This window comes from Populus nigra, chromosome 2, assembly GCF_951802175.1.
Source record: "Populus nigra chromosome 2, ddPopNigr1.1, whole genome shotgun sequence".
Lineage (NCBI taxonomy): Eukaryota > Viridiplantae > Streptophyta > Magnoliopsida > Malpighiales > Salicaceae > Populus > Populus nigra.
The window spans coordinates 43,538,276-43,554,648 of record NC_084853.1 but is presented as its reverse complement, the minus strand read 5'-3'; positions in this window follow the sequence as shown (position 1 = coordinate 43,554,648).

Sequence of the window (16,373 nt, the reverse complement as noted above, 5' to 3'; positions counted from 1 at the left end):
CTTGTATTGCATTGATTTTGACTTTGATGATAAATGGGATTGATTATAAAATTAATACCTGACGAAATATTTATGTAATTCGAAATAACAAGCTAGGTAAAAAATCGAAAATAAATAGAAGATGATAATTAAACACCTGCTGGATGAACGGGCCTCTACTATTTACTTGCTCCAGGACTGTTTCTGAGGTTTGAAAGTGATTTTTACCAAAAAAAAAATGATTTTTTTATTTTTTATTTTTATTTTTTTTATTTATAAATTGTTTTGATATGTTAATATTAAAAATAAAATTTTAAAAATAAATATATTATTTTAATATATTTTAAATAAAATATACTTAAAAAACATACTACAATGCTAAACAAGCTTAGCTCCTATAAGGTTTTGTTTGGAAATACAATAACAGTTACGATTTAAAAAGTTTTTTATTTAAAAATATATAAAAATAAAAAAAATTTATTTTTTAAAAATTATTTTTAATATCACACACTAAAACAAAAACATAAATAAATAAATAAATTTTAAAATAAAACGATTTTAACCGCGTTTCCTATGATATCACAGCGATTATATGCATGGGCTTAAATTTGGTGACGGAACTCGATAAGCTTGAAACAATTTCTTAGCTACTACTGGTTCAAGGTCACCAGGATAACACACACACACACGCACATTAAAAAATGGGCAGTATGATAGCTGGGTCCATTTCTATTTCAAGGTCCTTTTCTGTTAAAGTTATGGGCCAATTCTAATCCGTTCCTTTTTCTTTTCTAGCCCACTGGTGTCAACTTCAGGCCGAGAAGAGTCCAAGGACTTTGTCAGGTCCTCTTTTGTTAAATCTTTGGTGACCTGTCGCCTATTTTTTTATCTGAAGGAGCGGCCACCTTCGTCAAAACGTTTTCTTATAAAAAAGTAGATCCAAGTAGGTGGGCTGCCCTAAACCCGCGTTTGGGCTTTTTTATTTTTTTAATTGAATTTCTTTTCTATTAAAAAATAGTTAGTTGGACTCTCCTTCATCCTTATCAAGGTATTTTTTAGGGTTTTAGGGTCTCCCGACTCCCTAGTCAATAAGATCTCCGGCAATATTAGAAATTCCTTCCTCGGTTTAATCTTCAACTTATTTGATCAAATATATCCTCGGTCCACAACATTTGTGGTATGGGGTTCGCTTTTCATTATACTTAAAACAAAGCCCTTTATCTTTTTTCTTCTTCATTATAAGAGATTTAGTATAAATCCTAGGCAAAGATTGAGATGGATTTCTTACCTGAGTTCTTGTCGGGCTAGATCTCCATAATCTCTTCGTAATAGCCAAATTTTCCTCTTACATTATGGCCAGTCCATAGGCAACCACTAAATTATAGGGATTCAGCATTCCAACCTCAAATTTAATCTCGTCTCTCAATCCTCCAAGGGACCAATTAAACCGATATGAATTTGAGAGACCCCTAACCCGACTTGAGAGGACGTCAAACTGGGTCTTATGTATTTTAAGTACTGTCATTGCTTGTCTTAAGTTTACGAGACGAGAACTCCATATGTTCAATATATAATGAATTAGGTTTCTCAAATTTGAGTGTGTAATTATTTTTTAAAATATTTTTTATTTTAAAATAATATTTTTTTATTTAAAAAAATTATTTTTAAGATTAGTACATTAAAACGATCCAAAACATATAAAAATATTAATTTTTAATAAAAAAATTTAAATTTTTAAAAACTATAAATTAACTTGTGTTTCCAAACACTCTCATAGATAATTTGAAAAGATTTTACAAAAGCTTGTAAGGACTCTTCTCTTCTCCGATTCTTGATACCATGGGATCGCCTTCCCTTTCATATAAAAACTGGTTATATTGTTGTTGGGTACTATGGAAAATAAAAAATTGATTTGCCTTGTAAACCCAACCAATTAGGTCATCGCCATTGCATCGTGGAAATTCCAGTGAAGTTTAACAAGCTGGTGTTCCTCCCGTGGGACCATCTTATGCCCCTGGTTACTATTGACCGACTCTGTAGAGGGAGTAGATGGTAAATTCATTGGCCTTTTTTCCCAAGCCTTAAATAATTGGTTTATCCTTGTTAACATGATTCTCAATTGTTGTTCCATAGCTTCCAAAATATATTGTTTTTTTTAGTTTAATGTTGATATTTGGATAAACTTACGTGTATCTCGATTAATTCTACGGGTTCTAAAATTAATGATCATATAAGCTTTCAGTAACCATCATATAAATAACCATAAAACTTGAACCTAAAACTATATAAATAGCAAATTTCTTGGTTCAAAACTAAAATCACTGGACCACCAATCACTGGACCACCAACTAGTTGTTTTGAAAATATATTGTTGATCATGTTGTTATGTGTCTTGCTATTGCTTTATATTTTTTATTGTTTTTATCAATAGTGAAACTACAGTGCCTTCACCATTTTTTTTTTCCAAGGAATGCCACTTCGATACCAAGTTATAACGAACCCAACTAGAACCATAAGTGAAATGATGAAGTCCTAACAATAAATGACTCACTTTTACTGAATTCTCAAAGTTTAAATTGCAAAAAAAAAAAACAATGAAATTTAAAGAAAATTAAAATAAATAAGTTGATTACTTAGAACCAAATTAAAGAATAATTTTCTAAACTAAATTCCTAGGTAGATTCGAGGTAACCCGGGCTTCCTGGATCACGTGATTTGCTTAGAAGCATTTTCCCACCTCCTCAACCAATTCTCCTTCCTTATTTATTCACATAGCTCACATAGCTAGGGCTTTGAATTTAAATTAGAGATACGGTAGGCGTTAGTTGTGATTCATGGACTGTTATGATCTTTGACCTCATTTTCAATTTAAAACGTGGTCGTTTTCTTGATCTCTTCATTTACTTGTACTGTGTCGTTTTGTTGAGGAGAAATATCATCGTACACGCGTCAGCCAATAAAGAAAAGAGCAACCTCAGTCGCCAACACATGTCATCTTTCCCTAAGCCTGTTATTCGTGGTTCATTCACTCACCTCTTATCTTCTTGTTGACAGGCTCTTCATTACTTCTTCTAGCCCTTCGTTTTCCTCAATCCATTCACCTCACTAGTAGAGCAAGCTCTCCAACTTTCAAAGGAGAAAAACTGGAGTCTTCTAGCTCCCTCCTGTTCCAGATGACCAAACTCTATAATTTTATCATATTATCCATGGAACAATCCTCTTAACAAAAGACTTTAAAAGCAAACGTTCTGGACGACATAATAGATACTTTTGAATTCGTCTCCTTTACCATCATCGGAAAATGGGAGAATAAGAACATAATTTCTTCTAATCCATGAAGCTTTCCTTATCCAATTTTTTTTTTGTCCCTTCCAATCTCCTTTGCTTTATCGAGTCCCCCTCTGCTAATTCGTCCCATTCTTTGTTTTTTTTTTAAGGAAAGATCCCTTTATAGAACAGGGATAATCAGTGGTTATTTTGGAAACACTAGATTCTCAGTAGCAATAACACAGAATTCTCAACATGCAATCCCAAAGAGTACAGTAATCTTCAAGTATTGATTAAAACAGTTGATACGTAATCGTCAAATCCTCATGTTACAAGCAGTCGTTGTTTGAACACCAGCCCCAGCAAACATGATCAATACGAGCATCACTGGCGAGGTTGGTGGGCGTTGCATCTACCTAACTAATAAGATTTCATTTGCATTTACAGCTCTTAATTTCTCCATTTAATATTGTAGAAAACTACGTGTCAAGGTCTCAAGCTTGTTGCACTACCCACCTACAAGGAGATTTGTTCTCGTAAAGCTAGTTGGACTCTTCATTGTATCCTATCCGCCATTTTTTTAAAACTACCATGGTATTTTTAACTGAGTTACTCGAGAGAAAAAGTTCTGCGTATAAGTAAACCATCCGTAATTGTACCCACACGTGTATCATGATAAAATTTCTTTCTTGTAATTGAATTGACACCCAAAATGATAACATATATAGATAGCAAATTCATTCATCGTTTGAAAAGCATATACCTTTCCCTTCTCGTTTTGATAGTTTATGGTTGTTTTTTGAACTAGGCCATGTTGGATCAAATTCTTAGCACATATAGCATCGTACAAGAAACGGTCTGGGAGTAGTTGATTACATTTTTTGGGCCTAGAATTTTAGCTTCTACAATAAAACTGGGTAAGAGCCTAAGAGGTGGAGCCGCTAGATGAGGATCTGGTATCAATATATATTCTGTATTTAATTTGATATACGGGTGAAAATGATGTTCTGATGTAATTCGAAGTCAACGTCTACAAGTTTCCGTCCTGAAGTTCTATCTGCCTTAATAAATTCCTATCCAAAAAGGCTACTATTAATTAAGAGAAACGGCACCGATGATAGCTGCTGGTATAATCGTGACTGTCAAAATCAAACAATGCTAGCTGTGGAATTCACAAGCTAATACACATTGCATGCATTAATCGTCACTACACTCTGTATTTTTTTTTTCTTGAGATATGCCTTAACTGGTAAAGCTTTAACGAGGAAATGTTTTCAAGAACCTTGTTTGCAAGTTCCAAGTTAACCTCTGTCGTCATCAGAAGCAAGGGGTAAGCTGAACTCTAAAATCTCACTTCATGCTCAACTTTATATGCGAGAGCTGTTAGTTACTTGGCTAAGGTAGGGATGATGATGGGTGGTGTCGGGTCAGGGCTGGTTTTTTCATATACCCGCACCCGGTTCGATATATCTATAATTATTTATTGTATTCAACCCGTGTCTAGTTAGTTAGGTTGGATAGTGTAAATTGTAATGGGTCTTTATTGATAGTATCAATAATTGATATCGGGATTTCTTTGTGTTCTCGAGTTCAAGCCCTGTGGTTATTCATATGATAGTCACGTTAATTTTAGAACCCGTGGAATTATTTGAGGTCCGCGCAAACTGGCACGGACACCTATGTTAAACTAATAATAATAATAATAATAATAATTGAAATTGTGATAGTTATCAATTTCTAAAATATTTTTTTATTTAAAAATATATTAAAATAATATTTTTTATTTTTAAAAATTTATTCTTAACATAAAAATAATAAAAAATCTTCAAATAAATTAAAAAATTTCAAAAGCAATTTTTAAACGCAAAAATAATCAGACTCTTCGTATACTTATTTGGTACTGGACTTTACCCCGTGTTTTTTATTTTTTCATTATCTATTTAATTTTTTTTCTTATAATGCCTTACAAAATCAATTTTTGATAAATTAATACAAATGTAATTTAGTAATATGCACTGATTAGGAAATTATTGGTGATTGGTAAGGTATTGTATATGAATCTTTTGATATCTCTTTCATGTTTAGAAATCATTATAATGACATTGACTAGTATGCTTCTTAATTTTTAAATGACCTGTACCGCTTATCTCGATACATACACACATCAACTAACCTAATATGCCATTTATTACGTGGAATCTCGAGGGACATTAATACACTTCTACCTCTACATATTTTCAATTAATAATAATCATTACTATGTATCTACAGTTATAGAGTAAACTTTAATTATAAAGTAAAGTTAAAAATTTAGAATGATTTTGCTATGATTCTTGCAATACTGGTAATAATTATATATATGAAGAAATATTAAAATTTATTTAAAAAAAGTAAATATGGAATAATTAATGTTTTGTAGGGTTTACAGTAATCATATATATTAACAAAAAATACAAAAATAATAATAATGATAAACATGTCAGGTCACATAAACCCACCACTCACCATGCACCCAACTCAAGTGAAACTAGATCGGGTTTTTACCCAGTCCACATTAATTATAATCAAATCAGATAAAAATCTTATCCAATTAGGTTGGATAGTGCAAAATACCCATTAAATCTGTGTAATTACCATTCGTATTGATATTTCAAGTAGAAAATACTTTGGGATTTTTACTTATAATCTTATTGAAAAATTGCTTGTTTTGTGTAAAATATTTTTTCATGTTTGTTTGTTGTAAATATTTTATTATCAATCTTTAAACTTAGTTGATTTGCTAAAATATATTTTCAATTTGTAAAGTTTCATAAAATATTTTATAAATAATAATCTATTTACAATAATCATCATCAACAATTTCTTTATATGTTGACCCTATATTTATTATTACTACAATCATTTTATCATTATCTTTTTTTTTCTTCATCGTCTATTTTTTCACCATTATTATGACCACTTCATTATTATCATTTCTCTTATCGTTGTTACCTCACCATTATTATTATCACCATCTCTGTTTTTACCATCACCATCACCATCATCATCACCATGACCACCACCTTCTCCTCTTTTCATGATTTATTTTTTACCATTATAATAACCACTTCATTATTATCATTTCTCTTATCGTTGTTACCTCACCATTATTATTATCACCATCTCTGTTTTTACCATCATCATCACCATGACCACCACCTTCTCCTCTTTTCATGATTTATCTTTTACCATTATAATAACCACCTCATTATTATTGTTATTTCACCATCATTACCACTACCATCATTACTATCTAACCACATTCATAACTAAATTATTAAATAACTGATCATGTATGAATAATTAAACTGTCAAAATTATTTTATCTCGATAACGCAGGGCATCCAAGTGATTGAAATAGTAACATCAAGGATTTCTAGCTAGTAGACAAACAAATCTAAAAAATTAATGGAAAAAAATTGCTAACGTGTCGGCCTTTGAAGTGTGTCGGCCAATAAAAACACATGACACTGTTAAAACCTTCAAGACTCCAACCACTCCATCTATAACTTAATGGGAAAAAATTGCTAGGAGGCAACTTGTCTTGCTTAGAACAACACTCAACGACCTTAATTTTAATTACGCCCCGCATTTATTTTTCAGTTGCCAGTAATTAATACTGAGACAACCAGTTTACTGCATGCCAGACCTCTCTCCAGCGCTGCTTCAACTCTGAAAGCCTCTCTTTCTTTAACAAAAACACTGAAAAAAAACTTGAATTTTTTTTTTTACAAAAACGTTTTCCACCCGTAAAAATAAACTGGGCATCAGCAGATGCAAATGTGCTGCTGAGTTTGCTCAAACTGGGCATCAGCAGGTGCAAATGTGCTGCTGAGTTTGCTCTTATGAGAGATCATAAATGTTTTGAATATGAGAGGGGCCGTTGAAATTAAAAAGAGAGTCATGAATGCACTGGCTTTAGATATAGGTAACTGTAGCTATGAAACTTGCTTCGGGAATATCTAACCATTAATCCTGGTCACATGTGAATTCTGGCGAATATTATTAGACGAGTTTTTTACATTAATCGTGGCCTGTTAATTGAACATGATTGAGTTGGAACATTAATCTCGGCTTGTCAACTCAACAAGACTGAGTTGAAAAACCAAACCATCATACGGTAACGTGAGAGAAAAAATCTTTATGAATTGGAGAGAATATGGGCTCATTTGTCATAAATTAAAAAAAAAGAAAAATGGCAAAACTAATTTTTCTGATATGGTTGTTTTTGAATTACTTAAGAGGTTTAACTGATTGGACTTTACAACTCAAAGCTGAGTTTTAAAGCCATCTTTCTTGATTATATTTAATCTAAACAATATCACCAAACTTAGTTGAAGTTAGGCCACCAGTAAGAAACTAACAATCGATGGAATGGTGTGACGACTGACGAGACATGGTTTCAAGTAGAAAAGGAGTCCTTCTCTACTTCTACAATAATAGTTTTTTTTTCCTATTTTAGCCTTATAATTTTTTTAAAAAAAGATTTTACCCTTGATCACTTTTAAATAACTAAAAAAACAGTTTTTTTTCCTCGCTAATTTTCCGAACCAAGTAACACAACTGAGCTGACAACTTTTTTTCCAACACTTTAAGAGTTTTCGTTGTTTTTTAAAATATTTTTTATTTTGGAATATATTAAAATAATATTTTTTTATTTTTTAAAAATTATTTTTAATAAAAATAATTAATTTTTTTTAAAACACAAGTTAATCCTCGTTTTTAAACACCCAGCAAACAACAAAACGCATCCCAGATAAATGCTTAGTTAAAAGAAGAAGAAAAGAAGCAGGATAAATTAAACAAATCCCAATGAATAAATAATAATAATAATAAAAAAAAAAAAACACTGTGGACCACTTGAGGTCCACAATGTTTCGTGTTTGATTGACAAAGTTTTTCCATGGCAGTCAGTTACTGAATGTAATACTCATCGACATGTCATGAATTAAAAGGTCAATGTCACGAATTAACTTCTCCCATGTGGCATTTAAAAACCGGCGTGCAGTTTAATGGGTCGAAACATGTACTTTTTAGTTTTTACCACCAGAATAATTGTCGAGCCACCGGGGCTGAGGAGTGGCGAGGGGAGTTGACTAGTTCAGTAGTTTTCTAGCATGGGATTCAATTCTCTAAGAATAGAGAAGAGAGAGAATTTCAAGATGTTAATTTGATAGATAAAAATGTTTGCCCTTTTTTTTTTTAATGTATAAAAAAATATTTTAAAACGTCCAAGTTGTGAAAAGTACAGACTATTCTATTTTATCAATACTTTTTGTAGCTGTGTCATTAAAAGTCAAAGCCTGTAGTTTTTGTGGTAGCCTCTTCTCTTCCATTTTTTATGCATGCTAGGGAAGTTATAGCTAGAAGCAATCAGGCTTTTTTATCAAACCATGTGCATGGTAGTGGAAGGCACCAGATGGGTAAACAGCTTGGACGTCTTAAAGGAGTAGAAAATAGAAGAAATATACATGCTTCATGTGCCTAAGCACGGATTCAGCATGTCACAGCCTCGCTCTTCTCTGAAAAACATTGCAGACATTATTCAATCGTTAACAGTACAGCCCTATGCGAATCCAAAATTCCACGCAGCACGGGTTTCCTACTGTATATTCAACAAATCGACACATGCACTTGGGAGTTTGGACCCTCCCTCATCGTCATCGAGCACATTTTTTTCACTTCTAGCTGCTGTGGATCATTTATGGGGTAATTTGAAGCAAACCCAATTTTACGTTTTTTTTTTTTTATGGGTGTATAAAATCGCGTTTGGACTCGAAAGTCAATTTGCGCAACAGAAGGGAGTCTTTTCTTCTGCTGCTGGTTAACAAAAACAAGATATGGCGTGCAAGTTTTGTTTGCATAGCGCCGCCCTGTTATTGAAGAAACAATTTTTTTGGTTGAATGAAGAAATAATTAATAGTGCTTACTTTTGCTGTTAACAGTAGTTGAAAAAAAGTTATCCGTGATTGGAGGAGGCATATGAGCATAGGATAGTGTTTGCATTGATGCACGGGATAAGGGAGATAAGTACTATACATAAATCTAACATGTTTTGGGATAAACTAGTTACATAACACGCGATGCCGCGGGTTTTTTTTAATATAAAAAGTATAAAAAAAACTAAGATTTAAATAAAGTTACATTCAAGGGTCTTGGGTTTGGCTGCAACACCTAACTTAAAATTAATATTTATAATATTAATAATAACATTAAACTTGTATGACCCAAGTTTAAGTGAGCCTAACTGCAACACCAGACCCAAGAATATTGGATGTGGATCTGGCTATAAGATCGTATTATAAAAGTGTGATAATTGAATAGATTAATTAAAAAAAAACCAACATGAAGAAAAAAGCTAATAAAGAAAAAGAAAAAAAATCTGAATTAATTGGGTTAACCCGTAAAACATGAGATTCGCGTCATGAAAGTTTGTTAACTAGATAGGAAAAAAAATTAACAGGTTTACCCAGAATTAACCAGGTTAGCCCATCAAATCAAGTTAACTCGTCAAGCCCAGGAGACGTGTCATGAAAGTCTGATAATTAAATAGAAAGAAATTTAACTTTAACAAACTAAACTAAACAAAAAAAATTAATTAAAAAGAAAAAAAATCCGGGTTAGCTCATCAAACCAGGTTAACCCATCAAACCCGAAATCTGTATCATGAAAATCGGATAATTAAATAAAAAAATTTTAACATTAACAAACTAAATCAAACAAAAAAAATTCATTAAAAAAACAAAAAAATAAAAAAAAAAGTTCTATAATATAATATATTAATAAATGAAAGGCGTGGGGAAGCCACAATAGTTTCCCCACGCCTTTTAGAGTATTACTTAATTGGGTAATTAGGAAACAAAATTTAACAAATTAACAAATTGATTTAAAAGCGATTTTTTATTATTAAATAACACAATTTAATCATGTCAGGTTATAAATTAATATGCCACATAGTCAAACTGTGCTATTTCTAGTTCAACTGGTTTGTAATGACTAGTAAAACTAGTTGTCTAATTTTAAAAATAATAAGAAAAATCTCAAAACTGTCAAAACCAAGGTTCATGAATGAGATTTTTTAATATCTAAAGATCTAATGGTTTGCATGGTAACATGGTCGCTACTATAAGAAAAACAACATTGGGAAACTTTTGTGAAAATCTGAGTTCGATCCAACAATCAAATTAAAAGTTATTGTCATTTTGAGTTGTTATTTTAGTCTTGATACTATCAAACTTCCTCTTTGGTCTAAACATGTCTCATTGGTGCATAAATATAATTGCTAAGCTATCAATGTAATCCGTTTAGAGCATATCTTTATTTAGTTATAATAAATTCATATATGACTGTCTAAAATCACTCACTATTGTATGAATAATATCTTTTTGTGATTTTAATTGAAGTCTGTTTTTTAGACTACAAATTAGACAAATAAGTATATTTTAATTTATAAAACATATTTAGAAGAAAAACTTTATAAAATTGTGGTTTTTGTGTGAAATGATCGACCGATTAATATAATTGGATCTACTCGACTGAGGTAGAAGATTGAAATTTGATAATGTTGCGCATCTAAAACGCGACATGATGAAACCATGCTATTTAGCCCAATCATTTTGAAACAGTGTTATTCTACTAAAGTTCTATGTATACAGTGGTAATTTTTTTTTAAATAATCCTGTGTTTTGTTTGTGAGGGTTAAAGTGATTTTTTTAAAAAAAAACTGTAATTTTAGTGTTTAACTTTTAACCTTTAATTTTTATCGAGTGTCTGACTTTTTGTTAACCTTTTTGAGTGATTATTATTGCTATTTTTTTTTTTCTCAGCGTATCTCATCACGTAAAAATGTTAAACGCTGGTATGACTGATGTCATCTAACACGTGGTTGTTTAGCATTGACATATAGCAAAACAAAAACGAGTCTTGTTTGAAATCTTAGAGAATATATATTAACTAATATATTACGAGTATATTTATTTGATAGTGTAGTAGTTGTTATTTTTTAAATAATTTTTTATATTAAAATACATATTAGTGATATTTTTTTATTTTTTAAAAGTTATTTTTAATATTAGCATATCAAAACGATCCAAAACATACAAATCATATTACAATTTAGCAAAAAAAAAAAAATTGAATTTTTTAAAAATACGGTTTGCACTGCGTTCCCAAATAGTTTATAGACAAGCTAGAGCTGTTTCGTCTAAATAGTAGCGCAACTTACAATTTTTCTTTCTCTCTTTTCATTTTATTTAATCCTATGATATAAAATTCTAAATCGTGCAAACACATAAAAAATAAATGGTTAATCTCTAAAATTTTAGAATTTTGGTTTTAGTTCATAAGTTTTTTTTTTGTCTGTTTCTAAATTTGAGAACATATAGAAAAACTTAATGAAAAATAACAAAAAGAAGAAGAAGTTGTTGTTTGGTTACCTTATGGTCACTAAAACAAGGATCTTTATATCATGAGTTTCTTTTTACGAGAGAAGTTGGTGGAAATGTTTTTTTTTTCTTTTAGACATAGAGGGAAAAATAAATAGAGTTTTTATTTATTTATTTTGTTGATCTTTTATTTTATAGAGTGATTTTAGGGTGTAAAGGTTGTTAATGTTTTTTTTTTCAGGTTTATATTATATTTTAGAGGTGTTTTAAGGTTAAAAAAACTGAAAATTAGGTTTTAAAATCTAAAAAAAATGAATCTTGATTTTTCAACCACCGAAAATAATCGAAAAAAGACCAGTTAGTAACTACTTCGTTTGCTCCGAAAGAAAAAAAACAAGTGTGGGCTTAAGCTCTTTTTTTTATTAACATGGGTGTCCAAGTCAGCTTGCGTACACCTTAACTAGTTTCACAGGCCATGAAGTTAACGACCATGTAAGCCTCCAGTGATCACGAGTTATATGAGACTAAAATTAATGACCTCTAAAAAACAAATCTAAAACTTAACCAATTGAGTTATATTTCTCAAAGTTTGCCTCAGCTTTTTTTATTAAAAAGAGTGTGGCCCAGGATTGCCCTGTGCTTTTTTATTAAAACTCAGAGCGTGGCTTGATTTCTTGATTTTTTTTTCTATCCATTTTATTAAGTGTTTTTATTTAAATATTGATTTCTATCCTTTCTTTTATTGTTTTTTTAAATTGAATCAATTTTGTTTTAGATAGTGACTTGAGCATTTTACGTTGCTTTTTAGTTGTATAGTAGTTTGAAAAAAAAATAGTTTTACATGTCTTTAATTCTTCTCCTCTTATATTCTAGATGAAATAACTGTATTTGTAAGAATCTCTTATAAAATATATATAATTTGTTATTAGCAATAATAACTGGCCGCTAAAATAAAATAAATTAAAAATTTTCTTCATGCTAAAAACAAGTAAGTGACATTGCTTGCGTTTTATTTATTCTTCTCATTTAAAAATAATCTTCAATTCGATCCTTAAAATTAACTAGTATTACAAGACACGTGCGTTCTCAGGTCATTCGAGGCTGAGTGTAAAATAATGGATCAGAAATTGACGAATTGTATTATAACATACTCTAAATGGTGTGGGGGCATCACTGTTCCCCCCATACATTTTACTGTGGATTATAACAGTAATCCACAGTGATTCTTCTCCCGGTTTTTTTTTTGTGCTAACTTTTCCCTTTTTTTCATTTTTTTTCAACTTTTCTATTTTTTCATTTTTTTCATTCATTTTTTTTTGTTTTTTTTTCAACTTTCCTATTTTTTTCTTTTTTTTTTCATTTATTTTTTTTTCAAAATTATTTTTGTTGATTTTACCTTTTAAATATTGACCTGGTTAAATTTTTTGCTTTATAATTTTTTTTCTTTAAAATACTGTGAATTGCTGCGATGTTTTTCCACATAATTTTTCTATTTTATTTCTTTATTTTTCAAGATTATATTTGTCAATTTTTTTTCATATTGAGCTGATTGAGAATTTGGTTTTGTAATTTTTTTCTTTAAAACATTGTTGATTGCTACAGTGTTTCTCCGCATGGTTTTTTTTCTTCAAAATTATATTTTTTATTTTATTTTTTAATATTGAGCTGGTTAAAAATTATAGTTACAATATGTTAGGAAAGCACTGTAACTTTTTTTGAAAATTACTGTTGATTGCTACAGTGTTTTTTCCCACATGGTTTTTTTCTGTTTTTATAATGTTTTTTCCTAAAATTATCTGTCAATTTTATTTTTTAAATATTAAGCTGGTTAAGAATTGCAATTACAAGTAAATACAAGTTTTTTCTCACAAAACACTATGGATTGATACAGTTTTTCCTCACATGGTTTTCTTCCAGTTTCTTTTGTGTTTTCTTTTTTTGTGATATTTTTTTCCAAAATTATCTTTGTCGATTTATTTTTTTAATATTGAGTTGGTTAGAATTTAACTTTGTAATAAAGCTTAATCATGTGGGGAAAACATTGTAGTTTTGCTCATAAAACATTGTGGATTGCTACAGTGTCTCTCCGCATGGTTTTTTTTTATAATTTTTTTCAAATTATCTTTTTTTCATTTTATTTTTTTAATATTGAGTTGTTTGTAAATTATAATTACAAGTCATTACAAATAAGGCTAAATCATGTAGGAAAGCACTGTAACTTTCATCACAAAACACTGTGAATTGCTAAAGTGTTTCCAACATGATTTTTTTTTCTTTTTTTTGGTGTTTGTTTTTTTTTTAAATTGTTTCTGTTGATTTTTTTTTAATATTGACCTGATTAAGAATTTAGCTTTGTAATTTCTTTCTTTAAAATACTGTGAATTGTTGCAGTGTTTTCCCATGTGATTTTTTTTTATGATTTTTTCTAAAATTATCTTTGTCGATTTTTTTTTTAATATTGAGTTGGTTAAGAATTATAATTACAATAAAACTAAATCATATGAGGAAAGCGTTGTAGTTTTTCTCATAAAACACTGTGAATTGTTACAATATTTCTCTAAATGGTTTTTTATTTTATTTTATTGGGAAAAGCGCTATAGTTTTCCTCACAAAACATTGTCAATTGCTACAACATTTTTTCTCATTGATTTTTTTCCTTCCAAAATTATCTTTGTTTTTTTTTTAATATTAAGTCAGTAGAGAATTTAGCTTTGTATTTTTTTTTCTTTTTATTAACTGAAAAATTAAATTATGTAGCGAAAGCATTGTATTTTTTCTCACAAAACATGGTAAATTGCTACAAATCATTTTGTTCAGTCTCTAAGTTTTTGATCACCAACACAACTTTTTTTTTCGTCATGAAATATTTGCTCCGTCATATCTTTAATTTCTATTACTTATCTAGCGCTGGTTCATAATTATAACGCTATCAAGTATATTTATTTTATAAGCCCGCGGCAGCGCGCGGGCATGTCATCTCGTGTTAACTCAAAATGGTTAAAAAATGCCACTAAACCTCGTGCTAAGGAAATATTATAACTTTTTAATTGTTTATCATAAAATCAGACGAGGGATGAAAAATGTTTTCGAAACGAGAAATTTTTGAGAATTCATTGACATTTGTTGTTGAAAAATTGTTATTATAAGTTGTTGAAAAATTATTTATCACAAAATCTAGTAGTTGGTTTAGTGGTAAAAACTTGAAATTAAAAGGTTTGTTTTTTCTGTATTTTCAAATTCGAGTGTTGTGGTTACTAATATAATACCTACTAGAGATTTACATGATTGTTAACTTCAAAGCCCATGAAATTAGTCGAGATATACGCAAGCTGACCCGAACATCTATATTAATAATAAAATAAAATAAAATAAAAAATTAATAACTCAAGTAAATAAAATAAAAAGTCAACACCTGAGCAAAACAAAATCAAACAAGAAAATTACTCTTCTTGTATACTTTTTTTTTAATAATTGGTTCAATATATTCATGATCCAATAAACTTCACAATAAAAAACCTTGAAAGAGAAAAATAGGCCACCAACATTTGCCAAAAAAACATCTTTCTCGCTTCTACCAGACTTGAATTAAAAAAAAAGAGCAGAATGGAAAGTAAAAAAATAGCACTACTATTTGTTTATTTATTTTTGAAATAATGGAGAAGTAAATCACACCTCCTTAAAGTCAAGATGAAACTTCTCTGCCCCTTGAAGCTTTTTTCCACGGCCGCTGGTAGATGCAACTGCCCTGTCAATAAACGAAAATATTCAAATCGGGGTTTTAAAAAAGAATCTGGGGAGCTGTATGCGAAAATATCCATCAATTTATTTTTTTCGTATACTTAAAAGCGATCCTTTTCATAAATTTAATAACGTAACACTTGGTCACTGTTTTGATAAAGAAAAAATAAAAATTGTAGGGACTTAAACTGCATCTGAAAATGTAAAAAATTATTTCAAGACTATTATAAAAATGAATTATTTTATATTTTTATCTTTTTAATAAAATAAATTCATCTCTTATATTTCGAGACATTAATAAAATACAATCTAATTTTTTTTATTAAAATGTATCCTTCAACATTACATTCTGAAGTAAAAAAAAAGGCATCAACAAGTGTAGATTAAGAGAGTATTTGGCAGTGTGATTGTGGTTATTTTTCAAATAACTTTTCGTGTCGAAATGCATGTCAATGATTTTTTTTTTAAAAAATTATTTTTAACATTAGCACATCAAAACAATTTAAAACATACAAAATATATTAAATTTTAATAAAAAAATTGAATTTTTTAGGAACATGGTGCAAACCGCATTTCTAAGTGTATTCTAAAAGCTAAAAATTAACTGTGATTGCTATTATAATGGTCACTGAAAATTTATATAATCTTTAATTTTAGAGTTGTAAAATTAGTTGAAATGTATATAAATTGATGTGAATATTTTTATTATTAATAATTAAAAAAAAACTAGAAATTAAAGGATGTGGAATGAAAATTTTAGACATTTTAGACATGCTAGTGATGTAATAGAGAGATATTTTAAAAACACGTAGCGTACTATCATATCACCACACAGTTTTTTAATTTTTCACAAGCACAACGAATAAATGCAGCTGTACCAGACAAACACGTTATAAAGGAAAAACTCCTCAAGGCCTAGTTTTGTAATTTCACACGCCAACGCTCTCATTTAAAACGGGACTTCCC